At 41.2% G+C, this 25,031-nt stretch overlaps 1 pseudogene; it reads right to left on the bottom strand.

Moving 5' to 3' along the window:
- Positions 1 to 10,892: 10,892 nt before the first annotated feature.
- Positions 10,893 to 11,619, bottom strand: LOC136502129 (protein FAR1-RELATED SEQUENCE 5-like; annotated as a pseudogene).
- Between the last annotated feature and the right edge of the window lie 13,412 nt (positions 11,620 to 25,031).

Raw genomic sequence — 25,031 nt, 5'->3', positions numbered from 1 at the left:
ATTGCCCCATGGATTCTTGGTGTCTTGGTAGGATCTGGAGGAGAAAAAACACCGAGAGCCACCATGATTGTGGCATTCTCTTTTGGAATATGTAGCTCACATGATGTAAACGGTGCAGTGATGTCATCCACGGGGAAACGTAGCATTGCGTCATCTTGATTTGGCAACTCCATGGAAGCGCAGCTGCTTTTCAACTGATCAGGGGGCTAATATTAATGTTTATTCCTAGGATCTGATGCCTGCCTCTGGGCACTTCATTGCTATTTGCACTTGCTTTATGATTTCGTCCTGCTATTCTAGCTTGCATGTCTTTTTCGCGCTCCTGTGCTTGAAGCAACGCCTCCCATGACTCATGAACCAATTCCTCCAACCTACTAATCCGTGCTGCATCCTCATCCTTCCTTCTCTGCCGACTTCTGTAGGTATCTCTGTCAGTCAGGGAAACCATGCTCCCAAGGAATATTCTGTCCTAAACCTCTCGTTCAGGCCACTTGTGTTCATCGGTCTCGAGCTGCATACGTCAGTTCATCCTTCTCTCTATTGGGCCTGAATGCACCAATAGTTTTAGCTTGTAGAGCATAAGATAATCTTTGTGTTGCTCTTTCGAGTTTTGAGCCATGAACCAGCTTCCTGGTCTCTAGGTTCAGTCTTCCCCCATGAGCGAAAAACCAATTCTTTGTGCGTTTGGGCCAATTGAGTGATTCTGGTGTGATACCCTTGGCAAGAATGTCCACTTCCATTTTTCCCACTTGGGAATGGCAGTCGCGTAGCCACCAGATCCCATGCCATGGTGGTATACCTTATGTCAGGCATTCTCTTGGTTCCTTCTCACCCGTTCCTCACCCTATTTTGATGTCTTGTACTGTACAAAATCATTCCAGTAGGGCCTCAACTTCGCGAGCAGGCCATTAGTATTGAAATTGGGCGTTACGTTCTTCTTGACGTATTTCGTGTATAGGGATTTCTTCCAAGTCTAAAATTGTGTGGCCATCTTCTTCATAGCCCACTTTCGAACTAGTTCCTTCAATTCATCATCGTTGATAGCATCATAATCATCCGCTTGCAATGTGAAATGTTGAAGAATATCATCCCAAATTAAATTCTTATCAAGATCAGAGACAAAACTAACATGAGGCTCGTTGATCTTTTGCTTCCATTCACGGGCACTGATCAGAAGTCTGTCCCTTACAAGGCACCCATAGTGTTGCATGAATTTCCTTGCGTGTGGACCAAGTGGTTCGCCTGTCTCGATATTGAATTCTGATATTATGTAGCGCCCCTCCAATGGCTTTTTTGGGCCACGATTTTTTTTGCTTTTCGCCGTTGTTGTCGTCGATCTAGAGGGCTACATATAATAGATGATAGATATTCAAATATATATATATATAATATTCAAATATATATACCTCGCCTGTATTTTCTTGCACAATATTTTCTTGGTTATCTTCAAGAGCCAGGTATTGACTCCCGTCATCTACATCCTGCTGGTCACCATCGGCAAATTGAGTGCTGGTGTTGATAATATTCATCATTTCTTCATCCATGTTGTCTCTCGGGGCAGCCATCTAGCTTTTACACCACCAGATATATCTATAAAAAATAAAAACTATATCTATAAAATGAACTCTTACAAGACGTGCCACCTCAAGGATAGTAACATTTGTAAAAATCATTTCTGTATCTGTACTAGTGATAGAATCTTGCATAAGCCTTATTTAAGTGCCTAGCTTGTTTGAAGGGGAAATCTTAACTGACAAAGTTTAAAGGTTTCCAGAGCATTTAACACTACTCTGCTTGCTAAGAAAGTTGCTAGTGTTGTGTCGTTGGCATTTTTCATGGCCGTGGCCATGGTCATTGTGTTCTCATCTTTTACTACGGCAGGTAAGTAATTCACATGATATTTCTACAAATTAACAGAAGAATGGGAGTGTACACACATAACAATCGATTATCGTTTATATTTATATATATACTACGTTTAGGTACGGTGATTGACAGACTACTACGACGATATCGGGACGTGTGAATAAATAACCATCCGTACTAGTTGACCTTGCTTACATGATCATCTTGGCAAGCATTTCTCCACCGGACGACACCATACTTGGCCACGGAAGAGCTCTGATTCTACGAGGAAGGGAACACTGGTCTTCCACAACCATTGCCGCTCTCCCTCATAGAATCAAAGCTCCACCTTGACGTCCGTTACCGCTCGGTAGAGAACATGCTCGCCGAGCTGAACACGGTCCACAAGTTCAACTAGTACGGATTTTCTACAATTTTCTAACTAGTCATCATAAGCTACCGTGCAAAAAGGAGGAAACAATGAGACACCGAGCGCGCACGTGCTCCACTGAGCTCGATGGCTCAGTGCAAAATCGCATTACAAGATTGCTAGCATGAGGGCTCGGCACACGCATCCATCCAATTACAAAAGGTTGGAGCTATTAATCCATCATAAATGGATTATATATGGTGGCGGCGGTGGCTCACATCCAAGGTGTCAAACGCGAGGTCCAGCTCCTGTAGCCAAAAAAACATGTTAGAGACTTAGACTTTACTAAAAAACATATTACAGAAGTATGCACCAAATTGATGAGCCAAATTAATACTAATGGAAATCAGCAGACTATTGTTTATAACAGCAAAATGTACAAAACAAATGCAAAAGCAAGCATCTCACTATATCTTCAAAAATGCTTCCATTGTCAATGCTGCTCTCATTAGCATAGAGATTTTGTCGCAAAAAGTTTCTACCACTCAGGTTCCAATCCAAACTTCAAAGATCATGCACAGATTCTAGATTCATACAGAAGCAACTTTTTTTATGACTTGTAGAAATTGCAAAAGCTCATGATATCAGCCATAACTCCTACCAGATCAAAGTTAGCTCCTACCCAGATTCTAGATTCATACAAAAGCTCATTTGCAACAAGTATGTACAAATGTATAAAATCATAATTCTAATAAATATGATCATCTAGTAGAGCTTTTAATTAAAGGATTTGTCATGCCAGAGCTCCATGGCCACGGTGGTGGCCTCCTTCTTCCCCTCCCGCTCCCACCACCGCCAAGGCCATGGGCGCCCCGCCCCAACCTAGCCCAGCGATATCCATCGTCGTCAGAACTCTAACGATGGCATCATCAAGGGAAGTGTAGAGGAAGAGGGAGACCTGGGCCAAACCTGGAGAAGACGTGTCATAGCTGTGGCCTGCTATGGATCTTGGAGAAGACTTGCTTGGGGGCGAGGTGGGCCGGGGACTAGGACGACGCGAGGCGTGCGCTGGCCGGCCAGTGACAGTGTGCGTGCGTGAGGCGAGGCTAGGGTGGCCTGGGGGCGACGGCGCTGCTGGATCAATCTGGTGGAGAAGATGAGGCTTGGCGGAGACAGAGAGGTTTTATAAAGGGAGACCTTTAGTCCCGATTGCCGCTATGAACCGGGACTAAAGACCCTTTAGTCCTAGGTGATGATTAGAACCAGGATGAAAGGTATGATCTTTTGTCCCGGGTGTAGCCATGGCCTAAGAGTAAAGGTCATTTTGGCGGGCTGCGAAAACGCGGCCCACCTTTTGTCCCGGGTGTAGCCACGGCCCAGGGAGTAAAGGGCATTTTAGGCCCGGGAGTAAAGGTGGTCTACAGTTGGCTTTCTCCGGTTTCCATAAGTTTTTTCCTTTTTTATATATTTCTTTTATATAAAAATACATAGAGTTATTAATTGCCTAATAAATAAAATATTACCAAAAAAATTATAAAAAAACTGGACTTGGTTTTGCATTATTATACACAACAAAAAATTGTAACCTAAACTCTTTTGTTTTACTGTATGAATATTTGACATAGTGTAAATAATAATTACAATTTGCACCATGCAAAAATGTACTACTTAATTAAAATCATTAAAACTATTGCTTTTCGACATGAAATTAGTTTTCACATCTTATTAACGTTGATCATTTGGTTTTTCATCACACATTCTCCATGGAAAATCCACCGTCTAGCAAAAAATTCATTTAAACCGTAGAAAATATGAAAACATGACAAAAAAATCTAAAGTCACAATTATTACATAATAGGTCTAATACATCACTAAATATATCAAGCGGGCACAATAGTGAACTTCTTCTTAACGTATATCCCTTGGTTATGACCGCGTCGTAACCATGGAGTGTCCTTATCATTTAGCTAGATGCTTGGGTCTTTGTTCACTATGAAGGGTGGAATTCGGTCATCCTTTTTATAATCTTCTGATATGTTTGACTTATCTTTAATTCCAACGATGTTTCTTTTTCCTGAAAGAACTATGTGGTGTTTTGGCTCATTGATTGGGTCGTTGTTGTTTTTCCCTCTCTTCGGTTTTGTAGACATGTCCTTGACATAAAACACCTGATTCACATCCTTGGCAAGGACGAACAGTTCGTCTTTGTACCCAATATTGTTGAGGTCCACGGTTGTCATTCCATACTGGTTGTCGACTGCTACCCCGCCTCCAGTCGCCTTTACCCAATGGCACTTGAACAAAGGTACCTTAAAAGTAGGTGCATAGTTTAGTTCCCATATCTCCTCTATGCAGCCATAATATGTGTGCTTATTTCCATTAGGGTCGGTGGCATCTATGCGGACACTACTATTTTGGTTGGTGCTCCTTTTATCTTGAGCTACTGTGTAAAATATATTCCCATTTATCTCTTACCCTTTGTATGTGAGGATATGCCACGATGGCTGCCTAGCCAACAAATACAGTTGCTCATCAATACTCTCATCACCCTGACATTCTTTTCGCAACCAGTCGCTGAAAGTTTCCATGTGCTGACGCGTAATCCAAGCTTCAGACTTCCCTGGAAACTCGGATCGGAGCAACTCTTTATGTGTCTCGATATACGGATCCACCAAGGAGGAGTTTTGCAGAACTGTGCAGTGTGCTTTATTAAAATAATTGTCCTGCATACCAATATATGTTTTCTTCCCTAGTGTCCCCTTTCCACTTAGTCTCCCCTCGTGTCATGATTCAGGAACACCAACCGGGTCAAGGTCGGGAATAAAGTCAACACAAAACTCAATGACCTCCTCTGTTCTATAGCCCTTGGTGATGCTTCCTTCTGGCTGAGCATGGTTGTGAACATATTTCTTTAGGACTCCCATGAACCTCTCAAAGGGGAACATGTTGTGCAGGAACATAGGACCGAGAATGCTAATCTCCTTGACCAGGTGAACTAGGAGGTGTGTCATGATATTAAAGAAGGAAGGAGGGAACACCAACTCAAAGATGACAAGACATTGAACCACATCATTCTATAGTTTAGCTAGATCTATTGGATTGATTGCCTTCTGAGAAATTGCATTGAGGAATGCACATAGCTTCACGGTGGCTAGATGTACATTTGGAGGTAGAATTCCTCTTAATGCAATTGGAAGCAATTGCGTCATGAGCATGTGGCAGTCATGGGACTTTAAGTTTAGGAATTTCTTCTCTGGCATATTTATTATACCCTTTATATTTGAGGAGAATCCAGATGGTACCTTGATGCTTGCTAGGCATTCAAACATGCTTTCCTTCTCTTCTTTGCTAAGAGTGTAGCTGGCAGGACTTAAGTAATAGTGTCCATCATCTGTCTTCTCTGGATGTAGGTTGTCTCATTCTTTTAAACATCGCAGGTCCTGTCATGCTTCAAGTGTGTCCTTAGGCTTCCCATGCACACCCATGAAGCCTAGTAGGTTCACATAAAGATTCTTCGTCAGGTGCATCACGTCGATCGCGCTACGGACCTCTAGGACTTGCCAATAGGGTAGCTCCCAAAATATGGACTTCTTCTTCCACATGGGTTCATGACCATCGGCATCGTTCGGAACAGGTTCGCTGCCATGTGTCTTTCCAAATACTACTTTCACATCCTTGACCATATTGAGTACATCCTCACAAGTTCGGTTGCCTGGCTTGGACTGGTGGTCTGCCTCACCTTTAAATTGCTTGCCTTTCTTTCTTAGGGGGTGATTCACAGGAAGAAATCGACGATGGCCAAGGTACATGACCTTTTGACATTTTTTCAAGAATATACCTTTAATGTCATCGAAACAGTGCGTGCATGCATTATATCCCTTGTTTGATTGTCCTAAAAGATTACTTAGAGCAGGCCAATCATTGATTGTTACGAACAACAATGCTCGTAGGTCAAAGTGCTCCTGTTTGTGCTCATCCCACACACGTACACCTGATCTGTTCCACAAAAGTAGAAGTTCTTCAACTAGTGGCCTCAGGTACACATCAATGTCGTTGCCAGGTTGCCTTGGACCTTGGATGAGCACTGACATCATAATAAACTTATGCTTCATGCATAACAAGGGAGGTAGGTTGTAGATACATAGAGTAACAGGCCAAGTGCTATGACTACTGCTCTGCTCCCCAAAAGGATTCATACCATCCATACTTAAAGCAAACCTTATGTTTCTTGCACCATTTGCAAACTCCGGGAATTCTCTATCGATTGCTCTCCACTGGGACCCATCAGCAAAGTGTCTCAACATATTGTCTACCTTACGGTCTTCTTTGTGCCATCGCAATAACTTTGCATGGTCTTTGTTTCTGAATAGATGTTTCAAGCGTGGTATTATAGGAGTATAGCACATAATCTTGGCAGGGATTTTCTTCGTGGGACGTTCATCCTCAACATCACCAGGGTCATCTCGCCTGATCTTATACCGTGATGTATGACATACTGGGCATGCATCTAACTTCTCGTACTCCTCGCCATGGTAGAGGATGCAGTCATTAGGACATGCATGTATCTTCTAGATTTCTAATCCCAAAGGGCAGACTACCTGTTTTGCTTTGTTCGTAGTGACGGGCAATTCATTATCCTTTGGAAGCATCTTCTTTTGGATTTTCAGTAACTCTCCAAATCCCTTGTCAAATACACCATTCTTTGCCTTCTATTGCAGCAATTCCAGTGTGGTACCCAACTTTTTCTGTCTCGCATCACAAGTTGGGTATATCAATTTCTTGTGATCCTCTAGCATGTGCTCGAACTTGATCTTCTCCTTTTCACTTTTGCATTCTCTTTGTGCGTCACGAATGGCCTGACCAAGATTATCAGCGGGCTCATCTTCTGCCACTACCTCTTCTTCAGCTTCCCCCATTGCAGTATCATTGAAGGCACCATATTCAGCAATAATGTCATCATCGTCCCATTGTTCTTCTTCACCTTCTTCCATTACAACCCTGGTTTCTCCGTGCTTCGTCCAACAAATATAGTTTGGCATGAAACCTGACTTCAACAAGTGTGAATGAAAACTCCTTGAGCTAGCATATTCCTTCAAATTCTTACATATGACACATGGGCAACACATGAAACCATCGCGTTTGTTTGCCTCGGCCACACGTAAGAAAGAATGCATGCCCTCAATGAACTCTTGGGAGCGGCGATCAACATTGTACATCCAATGCCGGCTCATCTGCATTACATGACATACATACCATATTAAAACCTAGAACATAATTAGTTAATTATACGACATGCATGCCACCACACAAGGTATTAATTTATGAAAGTCTCGCTACAATGTAGACAATCCCAACTACTAGTAAAAAAACTAAAGCTAAAATGCATTTCAGCAGCATAAGGATTTCACGACCAATCCCAACTAAAACAGACAGATCATGCGTTTGTTCAACATCTATGAGCTTCTTTCGTAGGATCACTGCCTCATCAGCCGCCGTAGCCGCCTGTGCAAGAGAGTTTTGCACATGTTCAATATACTCTTCCTCCTAGTACCAGCCTGAACATTCAGTGCCATTCCACTGAAATTAAAATAAAAAATTAGAACTTTAATTACAATCATCATGAAAATAAGTATAAATTAACCATAATCATCAAATGCAACAAAATAACTCACATTGCGATCCGAACACTTGTAGAAGATACGGTCCTTGTTGGGACACTCCTTCCTCACCCGGTACTCCATCACAATCTTCTCCTCACACTTGCCGCATGCAATGAGAGGAAGGTCCGGCCTCAGTCGCTTTGTAACCCGATGAGAGGCCGAGGACCCAGAAGCAGTTGCCATCTACTCTCTATACTCATTTTTAATATAATATAAATTTATCATTTTATAAACAAATAGAATTAAAAAAACTCTAAAATTCTCTATATCTCTAAAGCATGAAGTGTGCTATGCATGCTAGAAATGAAAGCTCAATACTAATTTTGAATAACTACTTTAACCTTCCTTCATCCAAATACGCAAACTTTAAAGTGATTTTGAGCTTAAATGGCTTACAAATAAAAAAATCTACCATAAAAAACCACATATATCTAGTCCATAAAATAAAATAAGCTACAGATGAAACACGAGAGTATAAAGTTGGTAACCTTTAGAACCGATGGAGGAATGGAAGAAATCTTGTGATACACCGGTGATGTGAAAGAAGAGAGGCCGGCGATAGCAAGAGAACACTGAGCTCGAAGTGGCTCGGGCTCAGGGAGGAACAAGGGCTATATAGGAGGGCACCTTTAGTCCTGGTTGGAGACAGAAACCGGGGCTAAAGGTCCCTTTCTAGTCCCAGACGAAGCCTCCAGCCGGGAGTAGACTTTTACTCCCGGTTGGAGGCACCAACCGAAAGTAAAAGTTAACCTTTAGTCCCAGTTGGTAGCTCTAACCGGGACTAAAGGACCCCTTCAGCAAAAGCCTGGCACAGTAGCCGTTGGGCAGGGACCTTTAGTCCCAGTTGGATCTACAAACCGGGACTAAAGGTCTCTCTAGTCCCGGACGCGAAAAATACCGGGACTAAAGCCAAATTTTGAGCTGGATCAAAGGTCGTTTCTCTACTAGTGTGATATGTTAATTTAATTTAAAAAGATGAGAAATAATAAAAAATAACATGTAGCTGGATCCAAGTTTCTCCATCCATCTACTATATATGTCCGTGCAAATTGATTTAATTCAAGAAAATAAGAAATAATGTCATGCAAATATGTATTCAGAATATGTAGTGAAACACAGTGTCCAGCTGCAAATCAATTTCAGAATACGCAGTGAAACACACTGTACAACTGCAGATCAATTTCAACATTTCTAGTGAACCAATAGCTAGGGCACTAACCCTCTCCATAATACCTATATCACAAGATTATAAGTGCAGTGAGCACAACTGTAGCAAGCTATTTCTGTTGTACACTGAAACAATTGTATAGAAAAAAGCATAGAACTGAAACAACTGTACAGTTTATACAGCTAGCAATACAACTAAAGCAAAATCTGGAATTGATGTTGCAGCATATCACAAGTACAAGTTTATAGAATACTATTGTATAGTAATTTTTAGAAAACAGAAAGTCCTATTTACTAGATGAAACAAACAATAAAGAAAATCACACCACAAATCTCTTTACACGGTGTTGAATAGGTTCATCAAATAAAATCTGCCCTATAGAGCATGGTTTCATTTTAACTAGACTTGCAAGTTCCTCTGAACCTGAGTTCACTTACTAGCCTGTGTACTAACTGATGATCATGTGGCAATGTTCAAAGGATATGAAAGAAAAGCTATATTCTCTAGTAAAGCGGCGAGTGCAGTGTTTCAGTTTCAGTTTAGTTGAGGGCAGCATCACAAGGTCCAACTAACTACTGGGCTTGCGCCTGAGTAGCATAACAACACAAGCATCACTTTAAATGAGTTATGCACCAGCGTACCTATTATGCAACAACAAGCGGATCCTTGGCAAATCATATATCCAGCACATCTTCAGGGAGCTTTGTTTCCTACAAATGAAGAGTAACATTAGCCATAACTAGACTATCCTCACAGAATGCAGTTGTTAGCTTTGATGAACATTACTCTTAACTACCTCTTCTCTCATGGAGCATGTTTGCCGATTGTGACCCTCACCCTTACACAGGGTACATTTCACCTTAGATCTCTTCTTATTTGAAACTGACTTCAACTTTTTCTTTGGGGCCCCTCTTCCAGGAACATGCATGGGATCCAAGACATTTCTGGACTACAGAATCAATATCCAGGCCTTGCGGCAGCACCAGACCATACCTCTTGTCTCCATTCTCTCATCCGTTTGGTAGGATCATAGCAGCTTCCTCATGCAGAACATGTTTCAGCCGCTCATATGCTTCAGGTGAACGAGATGCTACAAAGGATGCAGTGTGACTGATATTACGTAGCTCATGGTACCTCTGTAGGCTATCGAAATAGTCATACATGGTGCTCTTCCTTATAGGAGGAAATGCACTCTTGGCCTCCATTGTCCACCTTTTCAAAACACAGCAGTCTGGAAGCTCGCATTCTTTGCGATATCCCAATACAAAAAAAGATGTGTGAGCAGGGGTTCCAAGGGACTGTAACTTAAGACAAGAACAAGAAATTCCCTTTAGATTGCCTTCATCAACACATATCCCACATTCCACATGGTATTCTCTGTCTCCTTTATCCTCCCTACCAACAATATACTTAATCGCATCATAGTCATTTAGAATCTCTCTCGCAAAACACTTTTTGGCTGCTTTTATGCTGAACTGCACCATGGCAAAAATTCTGGGTGTGAATGATTTCGCAGCCTCTTTCTTAATAATTGAAGCATCTGGTTCTAAGCATGGCAAAGAATTCGATGCTTCAAAGTCTAGATTCGCTTCATTACTGCGCAGCCGCAAAAGGCAGCGGTCAAAGTGCTAAACCAGCTTGAACAATGTCATTTTACGATCTAGATTTACCTGAAGCCTAGAGTTTAGGCTCTCACTCTGCTGGTTGCTCCTCAGTCCTAAATAGCACTTATCGGCATGGTACGCAACACACCAGATTTCCCTCCTCTCATACATCTGATACAACCATGACTCCTTATCTGTAACGTTATGCTTATCCAAGAATTCTAACCATTTCCTCTCAATCTCTTCTATGGAGCAACAATCATAAAGGAAATACCTAAAATCAGCCTTCACACCATCATCGTGAAGATTACGCATAATGTTATGCTCAATATGCTATATGCATAGCCTATGCGTTGAATTCGGCCACACTAGCCCGATTGCTCTCTGCATAGCAAGGTCTCCATCAGTGATCACGGAAATCGGATGCTTCTAAACCATGGCATCAGAGAATGTGCTAAAAATCCACACATATGACTCAATTGTCTCCTGGGAAATAATTCCACATGCAAAAAGAACTGTGCTGCCATGGTGATTCACCCTAACAAAAGGAACAAGGGGCAGGTTGTACCAATTCATTTTGTATGTGCTATCAAATACGATGACATCACCAAATGCTGCATAATCTAGCTGACATTGACTATCACACCAGAGCAGTCCCTTAAGGTGCCCTTTCCCATCAGTCTTGTAGTCGAAGAAGAAATCAGGATCCCTATGTCTACACTCTGTCAAGTAACCGATGACTGTTTGAGCATCACCAGCAACAACTGTCTCCACCTTATTGCGATGGCAGAAATTATACAAGTCCCTTGTAGTAAATCCAACCTTATCATACCCACCGTACTAGATTTCCATAATATCTATTATCTGGTGTTTGCGGATCCCAGAAATCTACATCGCCACAGTATCAGCTTTTTGCTCATCACTGATTCTTCTATGTGAACGTAGAAGACAAGCAAGGTCTCGTTCCGCCATTGGATGGTTGTGTTCATAGATGTAATCCTTCACATACCACTTGCCCTAGTTCTGATCCCATGCAATCACAAATTTAGCAGGGCACCCAACACGAGTAATATTCCGTGGCTTCCGCTTCTTAATCTCCCTCTTCAGCTCCTTCTCTTTGCGGAAATCCTTCACAACTACAAACAAACTTCCGAAGGGTCCCCTCATTGTGGCCGTTGCCCCACTCACAATAGCTTTTCCTAACACTAAATCCTTTCCCCTTAGCGTATTTGTTATAAAATAGATATCCTTTTGTTTCACTACCAAATATCTTCCTAACAATTTCATTATACTTCAGCAAAGAATCAAGACCCGGCATTTCCTCCTGCATCAATCCAAAAAAAACCCCGAGTACATTAGTATGCCATGACCAGATAGTTGCATCATCCTACAAGATATCTTATGCATAACAGGTTCTTTGCCTACAGGTTCTTTGTCTATCCTTTCTAGAGACAATGCGACATTTTGTCTGTCCTATATGTCCACCTGCAGGGATTGTTGTCCGCTCTCTCTTTTTTTAAAAAGAAATTGTTATATGCTCTCCAGGGTGCACAAATGCTTGCTACACCCTTGCATGTGGACGACGGTGCACAAAAAGAATTACACGAGAAAACCTTATCTCAGTTTAAAGTAAATAGTCGTGAGAAGTTATGATATAGGTAACAGAGAAACCAAGCTTCTCTAAAAGATGATGATACACAAGTTATCACCATATGATCAGGATGCATTCAATGAACATTACCACTAAAATTGATTGTATTGCAAGTCACTAACAAGGGAGCAATACTACAGCTCCAACTCACATTAAGAAGTACCGGGAAAAAAAGGTCAACTACAAAGTGCTTAGGCTTTAAAGGTGTTGACAAATTTTGCACAATACTAGTTTTTCTCAAGATTGGATTATTGCTCCAAAGGAGGCAAGCCGACTCAAGTCAAGGTCAAGCATCAGGTTATTTTCTGAACTAGGTTGTTAACCTGCCCGAGCAGTTTGGCATAAGGCACAAAAATCTTACATGCGAGCTACCATTCTGAACCTTGTTCAAGTTAAGATGAATAGGGCTCGGCTGCAATTTTTGTTACTTAGCAGATGGAACAACCAGAATCCTAATTGTCATAACTCAACATCAAATGAAGAATAGAACAAAGTGAACTAGCTCTGGGAATTTCTTCACAGCCCAACTGTCCATTTGAACCAAAACATAGGAATTAGGACAATTCTTGCTTGCAAGCAATTAATTAAACAACTAATGAGATACTGTAACTGTGCCTGCTATCTATTCACTGACTTGACTCTAATTCAGGATAATACGTGCGGAACAATGACACTAGCAACATCGCTAGCATTATAGTTTGATTGGCGCGATTGCTGCAGAACAAAATCGGAAATCACTGGTGCTGTAGCCCGCTTGCAACAAAAGAAGCACCGCAAGCAACCGCAGGGTGGCATTGGGGTAGATACAGGATCAGGCCATCAGAGGGACTTACCCGCACGGTGTCGCGGCGGTGCTCATTAGCGGCACTGCAGGGAGCGCGAGGGGCAAGAGGGAAGCGGCCTACAGAGGCGGAGGTGCCGCTCGCGTCAGGCAGCGGCGCCGGGGAGGAGGGATGAGCGACGGCGCTAGGCACGGGCGAGGGTAGGCCGGCGACGATGGTGCCGCGCGAGGGCGAATGCAGGTCGACGTCGGCTAGGGCTAGCGCGAGGGATGGGCGCCGACGCTGTGGGGAGGCGGATGTCGGGCAGGCCAACGACGTTTCCCTTCGCGTGGGTGCGTGGGCGGGCTGGGAGGTTGGCCGGCGGGGGTGGTGAGTTGGCTTTACGAAATGACCATAACGCCCTTGAACGAATAAAATTAATAAAAATAGCTATTTTGGGTAGGCATCAGGAAGCGTCAATAAGCGTTAGGAAGCATTTTCAACCATTGTAAAAGGGCTCACAAGATATATATATATATATATATATATATATATATATATATATATATATATATATATATATAAAGTAAATTCAGTAGTCAGCTATAAAATAAGTTATTCTGTAGCCACCTCTATTTACGATAATTTTATATACTAATTTACGATAATGACAATATATATTTACGATAGTTGGGTTACTATAATACATGGGGATATTTACCATAACGTTATAGTAAACCACTTAGTAAGGAGTTACTATAATCTCGTAAATTAACAAAGTAATTATCGTAACTCAAAGTGGCTACAAAATAAGTTATTTTGTAGCCAGCTATATATATATATATATATATATATATATATATATATATATATATATATATATATATATATATATATATATATATATATATATATATATATATATATATATATACACACACACACACACACACGCTCCAAACATCCCCACAACACTCAGGTTAGAATTCAGATAATACTCCAACAAGCAACAACAAACAATATTGAGAGAGATGTGAATCATACATTAATAAACAACAAACAAGGTAGTTCGTATGAATGATTTAATAGGATTGAAGGAAAATAAATTACCTTGCCGACAGTTGTGTACGCAAGTGCAGCCAGCGCCTACCACTCTGCTTGGGTCGTGGCGACTGATGTCCTGTACGGCTGCCGTCCCCACCGAGATGCTGTTCGCGATTGGGAGAAGATGAACAGGCGCAGCACGGCCGGAATCGAACGCTTCCTCTTCAGGCGTAGGTGATGGAAATGGCTGAATTTGGGATAGGGAATATAAGCCATGATGGGCTGCAGCGATGAAAACTGGTGGCCCTCAAAATTTGGGGCCTTTTTGTGCCTTCGTCACCTAATGGGCCTATAATTTATTTAGTTGAAATCTTAGCTTAAATTATAATGCCTCTTGCTACAGCCCATCATCATGTCTCATGACATCATTAATCTAGATTTTGACTTCAATATTTTGATCTTATTAGTTGCTATAAACTTGTTATCGCATCAAGTTAATAAGTTGAAACTCTTGTACTTACTGTACCTTTTAATTAAAAAATCTCATTTTGCACTTTACTAAAATAAATAAGGATGCTAGGTCATAGTGAAGAATTGAGATGGCGACTAGAAGGGGTTGAATGGGAGCCGATCAAATTTTTTTCAAGAATTGGTTTATATCTCAAATCAACACGAATCGCTTCTCTTCTACAAACCTAGATCACACATGCCAACCCAGCTAAGCCTATTTTCGTAGATTTCAGCCCAAGAATATTATGAAGGAAAAGTCAAAACCTAAGCAAATGAACTCGAAATGACACAAATTTTTATACACTTCTTCCCTAGAACATAGTGAAGATATCCCAAAATGATCTTGGCCAAAAGCACAAAGCTTGGCCATTGTATTTAAATTTAAGCTCTCAAATTGGGGGTTTCACAATTTTCTTGTGAAGAGGTTTTTGTGGCAGAACCGTCCGAAATAACTCACTTACGGAGGCGCTTGTCTTCCACTAGACACTAAGCACCCCGAAGGTGAGCTTCATCAGGCAGTTCTGTCGAGCACACCCCATGGGAGAACCTGAACATCCACATTTTTCAACAGGATCATAAATGGAAGAATAAAGCTTACAACATTTTAGCCATTTCTTACATCACTTTCCATGCAACATCAGAGTATAATATTTATTGTTTATAACAGCGGAATATAACCATGTTATCAGAGTTTCAGCGGAAATAAAATCATTTAATGACAAGTTAAACATTAACATGATGATTTGTTATATACATCATAACAGGTTAGAAGTTTTTCCATTGTAAAACATTTTGGATGAAAGTTTCAAATAAACTTTATGTCTGCAACGTTAAGGAAATCCTCGCTGAGCCCGTCAGGAGGTTCCTGCACACAAGTGTCAGCTCTAGCATCCACCTGTCACCTGCAACAGGGTAGAACAAACCCTGAGTACTCAATTGTACTCCACAAGATTTACCCGTCAGGAGAAAAGAAAAGATTCTAAGGATATGCAAGGCTATCTGGCTTGTGGATTTATTGCATCTGTAGGAGCATTACTAATCGTGCGTCCTTATATTTAATTTTATTAGCAGTCATCATTAGTTCTTTAACTAACCATTCTATGTAAGCACCTATGCTACTTTCATGCAGGTGGTAAGCAATCAGAATCATTTTACCATCTTTCATATTCCAGTTCTTACTACGGTGCTAGATCGTAGACAAGTTGTATCGTATTACATAGCGATTCGCAAATCAATGTAGCCCAGCTGGGTATCCCAAAACACACACTCCGCTTGTACCCTAGGCACAAGCAGGACCAATCCATCACTCTCCTATCAAGGGGTCCAGGTCTCTGTCCAAACCTAGACTCCAAGCCCCCACACCTGAGTCCTGAACTCAGTGTGGTACTTAGACCTCCAGCATCCCCACCTCCAATCAGTCAGTCCGAAAAGAGCCAGAACCCACGACAAGAGAGCAATGAGCCTTCCCGCCCCCCATAAGCAAGTATGTGCTCAGGATAATAAATCTGTGACCTGACTAGAATCCAATGCAACGGCTGATCCTTAACCGACACAGGCAGAACAAGTGCAATCCAAGCCTCGCTCGAATGCCAAACCAAGTCTAGATCCAAAGACTCATAGGATAAGGATATATATATATGCAAGTGGTTTTCATTCAACTCCTTAAAACTTAATGCACAAGCATAAGATAAATTGCAGAATAATAGAGGTTATGCACTAGAGCTTGCCTGGATAAGATATAACCAAAAGTTAGCATTCCATCAAGGTGACATGATCATCAAGGAACCAACTTTTCTGCTACCTCGGTCGACTCCATGATCCACCATTGTTCCTATTATGGTTGTGGCAGAACCTCCTAAGAAATTAGGGCCCACGTGCATCTATCGTTGTCTCAATAGACCTTTGATAGCGTACACGAGTTCCCAACAACTTAACAGGTCTGTCGAGTGTCCTCGGGAAACCCGAATCATCCATGATTCTTTTTCGAATAGGATCCCAATCACAGACATTGCATATTACAATAGTTTATTCAAATATATACATCAGAGTAAAAGATAGCAGAAGTCTTACGATAACATAGTTTACAAACCAGTTGTTTCAAACTTACAATACCATAAGTGTCATACAACCATAGTAGCGGGATAATATTACATTAACATTATTTATCATACAAACTAGTGCCTTGTCCAAAGGCCATTCATCACTTCTCATTGTCATTGACTTCAAACACAGACATGCAGCAGGGACCAAAATAAGCCTGCGCATGTGACTCACCTGCAACAAGGGTTAACAAACCCTGAGTACAAAAGTACTCAACAAGACTAACCCGATGAAATAGGGGGTGAAAGACTTTAAGAGATGCAGGGGTTGGGGCAAGGTAAGGATGTAGCAAGATTCAAAGTTCTTTGCCAAAAGCTTACTATTCTTATTTTATTTTCAAGTTTTACCCCTAAGTCCTTTTAGTTCATGATCTCAACTAAATGTACATTTCCCATATTCCATTCCTTCTCATTCCATTCTTTTTCTCATATTTTAGTAATTCACCAGTCCTGCATTGCTTCTGTAATGAATCGAGTCTCCATATCCGCAGAGCATCGGCAATTCGAATTGATTCAAGTCCCAGCTGGGGATTCCTTATCACACGACATATGTAGAACTTAATCTTGCATATATCAACCTTGCTACCTGGATCCTCCTATACTAAGCTGTCTCCACGCCACCCTGAGAGCACAGCACACCTCAAATCCAACCACATTCCAGCCACGAGGGTACACGCTACTCCCTGCCATCTCTCCACTCCCAGTGCATGGGCATTCGTATTAGTATCGGATTAGACAAAGTAGGCTTACTGGAGTATGTGACGAGTACTACAAAGTGTCTCGTTCAGAAGATCCACAATGAGTGGCCTTTAAGTGACATAGTCGGCACATTACCCAACATTCAAGATAAGTCACTCGACTAGTCTCTAGTTCATTCTATCTTCTTTTTTTTCTTTGGCCAGTATGCCATCTTTGATTGTATCAAAACTTTTACTTTGAAAGCCTACCATAAAGCATACTAAGCATTCTACGCCTTTGTAAATGAAAACATCTTCAAGGAAGGTAAACAATTAACAAGGTAGGTAATGCATCAAGTAGATAACATTTGATTAAATCAACTTAATGCAATAGGTAACAGTAGGTGATAAAGTTTTCAAAGTAAACAAGGTAATGGTTTAATGCATAAACCGGGGCTTGCCTTCGTTGACGATCTCAGGTTCCGGATCAGTACCACAATTATCGAATCCCGTGACAACCGGGGATTCTTCCAGAACTTGCTCAACTAGAATCATTTCACTCTCGGATTCTACACGAAATGATAACATATGCTTTAACATGATGGTAATGTAAACATGGTGCCGTCATGGTACATGAAATATAACAACACATCGAATACAACTGTTTTTCACGGTATAGTTGCAAGCCAAGAAAACCAACTTGTAAATCTACCGTTAAGGATCACACATGTGACTTGACCAAACTAATCTTGAAACCCTACTAGTCACAAAACATGATCAAAACAAGATCAAACACTAATCAAACACTTAGGGTTTGCTTTGTTTATTTTTGAATTAATTTGGAAATAAGCCCAATAATAAACTTGTTCCAAATGACCTCAAAATTTTATGTAAGCTTTCTCATGACAAATTAGTGTACCAAAACAAATTTCATAATTTTTGGAATTATATTGTGGCCTACAAAAATCATGGAAATTGCATTTATCAATTAATGGACTGAATATTTGAACATTAAAAATTTATTCAAATTTCAAGTTTCAAATTTTTGAACCATACTAGAGCATGTATAGAAGCTACATACAAATTTTCAGAATTTTTGGAGCTATGATAATTTTCCTACAAATTCCCAAAGTTTCAATACTATTCAAAATCAGAAAATACCAAAATACACTATTCTCTCTCTCTCACACTGACAGCCAGCCCCCACATGTCATCCCCAACCTCGGGCATTGACTGTGGCATCAATGGCGCTGACCGGCGCTAACTCACCGACGGTGAGCCCAACAGCGATGGCCAAGGTACTAACATGTTCACAATAGCTAGGCGCATCGATTAGTGGTACTTTGGAGGTTGATTACGACATGGAACAAGGCTGACACCGGCCATGGCGGATGTGGTGGCACAGCAGCATTACGCCGGCGAAACAAGGCCGGTAATGGTGAAATAGAGAGTTCAGGAAGCATTAGTGGCTCATCCCGATCGTGTTGAAGCAACAAGCGAGACCGGAGAAGCTATGGTGACGCGTTTCGACGGTGACCAGGATCACGGCGGAGCGGACCTCATCGACGACAGCGTTCCGGCGACTGCAGTGGGCAAAACGAGCATGCAAGAGTGGAATAAACACTACAGCATCAAGATGAAGCTAGAGAGTCAACAAGCAAGGGCAACGGCTCATCGAATGATGCTAGCCACGGTGAATCGGAGTTTCCGTTGAGGTCACCGGCCGCGAGGAAGATGAACGTGGACAGTGAGCTCTCGGTGAAATCAAGCGGTAGCAACAGCTCGGTCGGATGCGCAAGGAGCTGGCAGAACTGGAACATGGCTTTTCCTGGGCTAACTTGCGCTGAGGAGACAAGAGAAGCTCGTCGGAGTTGAGACAGCGGTGTTGGGAAAACAGAGGGAAGGAAAGAAAATCGAATGACGTCGTCTGGGTCTTATAGCTTCGGCCAGGAGCGCGTGGACTCGACACGCTGCGTGCTCCCCGCGCTAGCGTGAAGCCAAGGGCGGTCACAGGCACTGCCTAGAAGACCGGAGAAAGGACGCCGGCGGTGGGGCGGTGACGCCCTGTTACCAACTCGATTTTTGAAGTATTTACAGATTTGCCACTGAGTCCATTTTACAAATTACTCACAAATTTTCTAAAGAAGTTGAAAATCTCCAAAAATGAAAGTTGCTCAACTTTTCAAACTCTACAACTTTGCTTCAAGGAATATTTTCAAATTCTGCCTCCATTTTGAAATTTGAATTTGGGGTGCATTTGAGCATTTGAATCATTTCAAAATTACTCCAAATTTTATATGTAAACTTGAAAAACTTTGAATACCAAAGTTGATCCTTATAAAATAATCTTCAACTTTGCTTTTTGCCTCAACCCCTAATTCCACATGGATTTTGAATTAGTCAAAAGGGGCAAAAATGACCTTTATGATTTGAATTTGAATTCAAATTTGATTTATTTACCTTTTTACTTTAACTTTGATTTTTGACCAATAACATGGCCTATTAGGGTTATTTGAGTCAAATGACACATGGCCTCACATGATCACATGAAATTTGACCCTTGTGGTCATGATCTTTATTTAGGGTTTTGAATCACATCACATAAAATAACAACATTATGAAATAAAGCTTATTTAGTGAATGCATTCAAAATTTTCTACTTTATGAATGCTTTGCAATGCATATGATGACATGTCAAGTTTTAGTGCTAGGATCAAAACACCAGAGGTGTTACAACCCTTCCCCCTTAAAGAAATCTCGTCCCGAGATTTAAAACTTAAGGCTAAGTAATGGAAAAGGAAATGTATCAAGCTAACACATCATAACTTTATTCAAAAGGCTAGTGAAGGGGTTTTCCATTCTGTTGACAAACGAGACAAGTTATAATATAGACAAGATATTGCAACTAGATAGAAACTGAAGAAGTCAGGAAAGTTTTCTTCTAAGTAATCCTCGGACTCCCAAGTAGCTTCATCTTCAGTGTGTTGATTCCATTGTACTTTGTAGAACTTGATTGTACGTCTTCTAGTGACTCGATCTTTCTGATCTAAGACTCTAATAGGGTACTCGGCATAAGTCAAATTAGGTTCTAGTTCTACATCACCAAAGTCGACCACTTGGTCAGGTACTTGAAGACACTTCTTTAACTGAGATACATGAAAGATATCATGCATCGCTGACATGTGATCTGGTAGCTTGACGCGATAGGCGACCGGTCCACATCGTTGTTGGATCTAAAAAGGACCGACATAATGGGGTGCCAACTTTCCCCTGAATCCCAAAACGATGGACTCCTTTCATCGGTGATACCTTGAGGTAGACATAATCTCCCACTTTGAATTCTAGCGGTCATCTCCTCTTATCAGCATAGCTTTTCTATCGGGATTGAGCTACCTTCATATTGGCTTGTATGAGTTTAACTTTCTCTTCAGCTTCCTTGACCACATCTGGTCCAAAGAACCAACGTTCTCTAGCTTCTGACCAATTTAAAGGTGTCTGGCATCTATGGCCATACAATGCTTCGAATGGTGCCATTTTAATGCTCTCTTGATGGCTATTATTATATGAGAATTCAGCTAAGGGAAGGCATTCATCCCATTTAGCACCATAGGAAAGGACACATGCTCTTAACATATCTTTAAGAATTTGATTTACCCGTTCAGTCTGTCCATCTGTTTGTGGATGATAAGTAGAACTACGGATTAGTTTAGTTCCCAAAGACTCATGTAGACTTTTCCAAAACTTGGATATGAACAATGACCCTCTATTAGAGACAATGGTCTTGGGTGCCCCATGCAGACTGAAGATTCTATCAAGATAAAGCTTTACATACTGTTCCACTCGATATTTATCTCTAACTGGTAAGAAATGAGCTATCTTGGTTAGGCGATCAACAATAACCCATATTGAATTGTAGCCTGCAGATGTCCTGTGCAATCCCACGATGAAGTCCATACAAATATCTTCCCACTTCCAGGATGGAACTGGCAATGAATGTAATGCTATTGTCTTCATATGAACCACTTTGACTCTCTAACAAATATCACACTTGGCCACATATTGAGCTATTTCTATTTTCATTTTGGTCCACCAATATCTCTTTCTCAGATCATGATACATTTTATTGCTACCCGGATGAATAGAGTATCTTGTAGAATGAGCTTCATCAAGAATCTATTTTCACAGCTCTGGATTTTTGGGTACTACCAATCTATCCTTGAACCATACAACATCTGATTCATCAATCTTGAAACATGTTGGTTTTCCATATCTGACTTTATCCTTGATATGGGGTATGCCCTTACTTTTCTGTTGAGCAGCAATGATCTGATCTTTGATAGTGGACTCAATTGCAATATTGGACAGGGAACCTTGTTCTATGATTTGTAAATTCAGATGCTCCATCTCTTGACACAATGTTCATTGCATAGGTTCTACAATCAGACAATGATAATGACTCTTGTGACTCAGGGCATCGGCAACCACATTAGCCTTGCTCGGATGATAATGCACTTCTAAGTCATAATCTTTGATAAGTTCTAGCCATCTTCTTTGCCTCATATTCAACTCTAACTGAGTGAAGATGTATTTCAAACTTTTGTGATCCGTATAGATATGATAGATATTGCCCAATAAATAATGTCGCCAAATCTTGAGTGCATGAACAACGGTGGCTAATTCAAGGTCATGGGTGGGATAATGTTCTTCATGCTTCTTGAGTTGTCTGGAAGCGTACGCTATGACTCTGCCTTCTTGCATAAGAACATAGCCAATACCAATTCTAGATGCATCACAATAGATATCAAGTGGCCTTTCGATATTAGGTTGTGCTAATACTGGTGTAGTTGTTAGCAATTTCTTCAATGTTTGAAAGGCCTTCTCACATTCTGTTGACCATACAAACTTAGTTTGATTTTTCAGCAGTCCCGTAATTGGCTTCACAATTCTGGAGAAGTTAGGGATGAACCGATGATAATACCCTGCCAACCCTAGAAAACTACGAACTTGATGAACAGTGGTAGGTGCTTTCCAGTTAAGGACTTCTTCTACCTTGCTTGGATCAACAGCTATTCCATCAGTAGATAGCACATGACCCAGAAATTGTACTTCCTCCAACCAAAATGCACATTTACTGAATTTGGCATATAGTTGGTGATCTCTTAATCTTTGTAGAATAATACGGAGATGTTCCACATGTTTCTCTTTGCTCTTAGAATAGATAAGAATGTCATTAATGAACACCATGACAAACTTATCCAACTTGGGCATGAAAACTGAGTTCATCAGGTATATGAAATGAGCCAGGGCATTGGTCAGCCCAAAAGACATGACTAGATACTCATATAGACCATATTCAAGTAGTAAACGCTGTCTTCGGCACATCCTCTCGCCTGATCTTAATCTGGTGATAGCCTGATCTCAAGTCTATCTTCGAAAACACCTTAGCTCCCGTAAGTTGATCAAAAAGCAAATCAATTCGGGGTAAGGGGTATTTGTTCTTTATAGTGACTTTATTTAATGACCGATAGTCAACACATAACCTTAAGATTTGGTCCTTCTTCTTCACGAAGATAGCAGGGCATCCCCAAGGTGATGAACTGGGTTGAATGAAACCCTTGTCTAACAACTCTTGTAGTTGCATTTTTAATTCTGCTAGTTCTTTGGGTGGCATCCTATATGATCTTCTGGACACTGGTGTTGTTCCTAGGTTTTAGATCAATTCTAAACTCTACATCTCGGTCTAGTGGCAGACCAGGCAGATCATCGGGAAAGACATCCGTAAACTTACATACCACTAAAATTTTCTCGGCTTCTTCAATAATAGTTGCACAGATTATTTCCACTATACTCTTAGGAAAGGGAAGTTGGATGAGAAGTTGGGTTTTGCTATCAGGTGTATTTACCCTTATGGTTCTACATAGGACATCTATGATAGCCCCATGTTGAGTTAACCAGTTCATACCAAGGATCACATCTATATCTTGATCCTTTAATATCAGCATATTGGTAGGGAACTCATAACCTCCCAAATCAATAGGTACATGCTGAACTACCTCCCTTGTATAGATTTGTCCCCCAGGTGACTGTATATGATATGGTTCTTTTATTACCCCAATAGCTATCCCATGCTTCATAACAAATGTATGATTGATGAATGTATGGGATGCACCAGAATCAAATAAGGTAATTGCAGGATGCTTAGCAATGGGAAACATACCCATCATTACTGGTTCTCCTTCTAGGAATAGATTGCACCTGAGTATAGAAGACCCTTCTAGTTTTCTTCTCAGCCTGACCCTTCTGACTATTCTGAGCATTGCCCTTGTACTGATTCTGAGCTTGAGTAACCGGGGCTTTGGGTGCATCAGGATTGTTCTTCCTAGGATACAGACATTCTCGAGAAAAGTGTCTGGGTTTACCACAATTATAGCATGGATAATTGTGATTCTTGGGAGTAGCATTGCGGTTTGCATTATTTGTATTATTTTGCTGCTACGGTGCTTGATGAGGGTAAGACGTATTAGTTGCAGGGTGAATAAAGATTTGCTGCCTGCCTTGGCCTTGTTGTGGGCGGAATGGTGCACGGCCATGATTCTGAGGATGGTAGACTATCTTTTGATGCTTTCCACTCGACGATCTAGAAGCAGATATTTTATTTTTCTTCGCCTCCTTGTGTCGGCGGTAATTCTCCTCTGAAGCGATAGCAATGTTGATTGTCTCATGATAAGTTGCGTTGCCATAAGTTGCCATCATGGTCTAAAGTTTGGTGTTCAGGCCTCTAAGAAAATGATTCTTCTTCTTCCTGTTAGTATTCACATACTCAATAGCATACTGCGATAGGTGATTGAAGCGCCCAACATAGTGCATCATCGGGTGCTCCCCTTGCTTAAGAGCCAAGAACTCTTCTAACTTCATGGTCATTACACCATCTGGAATATAGTGTGCCCTAAAGGCATCCTTAAACTCCCTCCAGGTGATTTGGTGACTAGCGGGCTGTACTGCTACCAAATTTGCCCACTAGGCACCAGCAGCTCCTCAGAGTTGCTGTGCTGCAAACCTTGGTTTCTGAATCTCAGTACAGTGAATCAGCTCAAACTTTTGCTCTATTGTCCTAAGCCAATCGTCAGCTTCTAAAGGTTCTTCTGCCTTAGAGAACACAGGCGGACGTGTGTTAGTGAAATCAACATAGGTTGACTCATCATTTCCATTATTACGGCGGCCACAATTAGGGTATGGTGCCTGTTGGTTCTACGTCAATTCCCTTAACAACCTAGCATTCTCTGTCGTTGCATGGACGAGTGCAACTATGGTATCTACCATAGTCAAAGGCATTGGTGGAGGATTTGGGCACTCATCATCGTCATGCGAGCCACTAGCACCAGTTCAGGTGATAGGACGAGGCATCTGTTAGAGAAACACGCTTACTTACATTATTCTTTATTGAAAGCATTTAAACGGTTTCTTGCTACAAAGGGTTACTTATTTAAATTATATGTCTTGTATCCCATAAGACAATCCTGGTTTACTAGGAAAGCAGTAAAGGAACTATTACTACTCCGAGCTCTTAGTCTTCGGCATCCATGCCCATATCGGAAGAAACCTCATCTTCATCTGAGAAGTACACTAACTCCTCAGGATCCTC

Source organism: Miscanthus floridulus, chromosome 13 (genome assembly GCF_019320115.1).
Source record: "Miscanthus floridulus cultivar M001 chromosome 13, ASM1932011v1, whole genome shotgun sequence".
NCBI lineage: Eukaryota > Viridiplantae > Streptophyta > Magnoliopsida > Poales > Poaceae > Miscanthus > Miscanthus floridulus.
The sequence above is the reverse complement of the archived record's forward strand: the minus strand, read 5'-3'. Positions and strand labels throughout refer to the sequence as shown.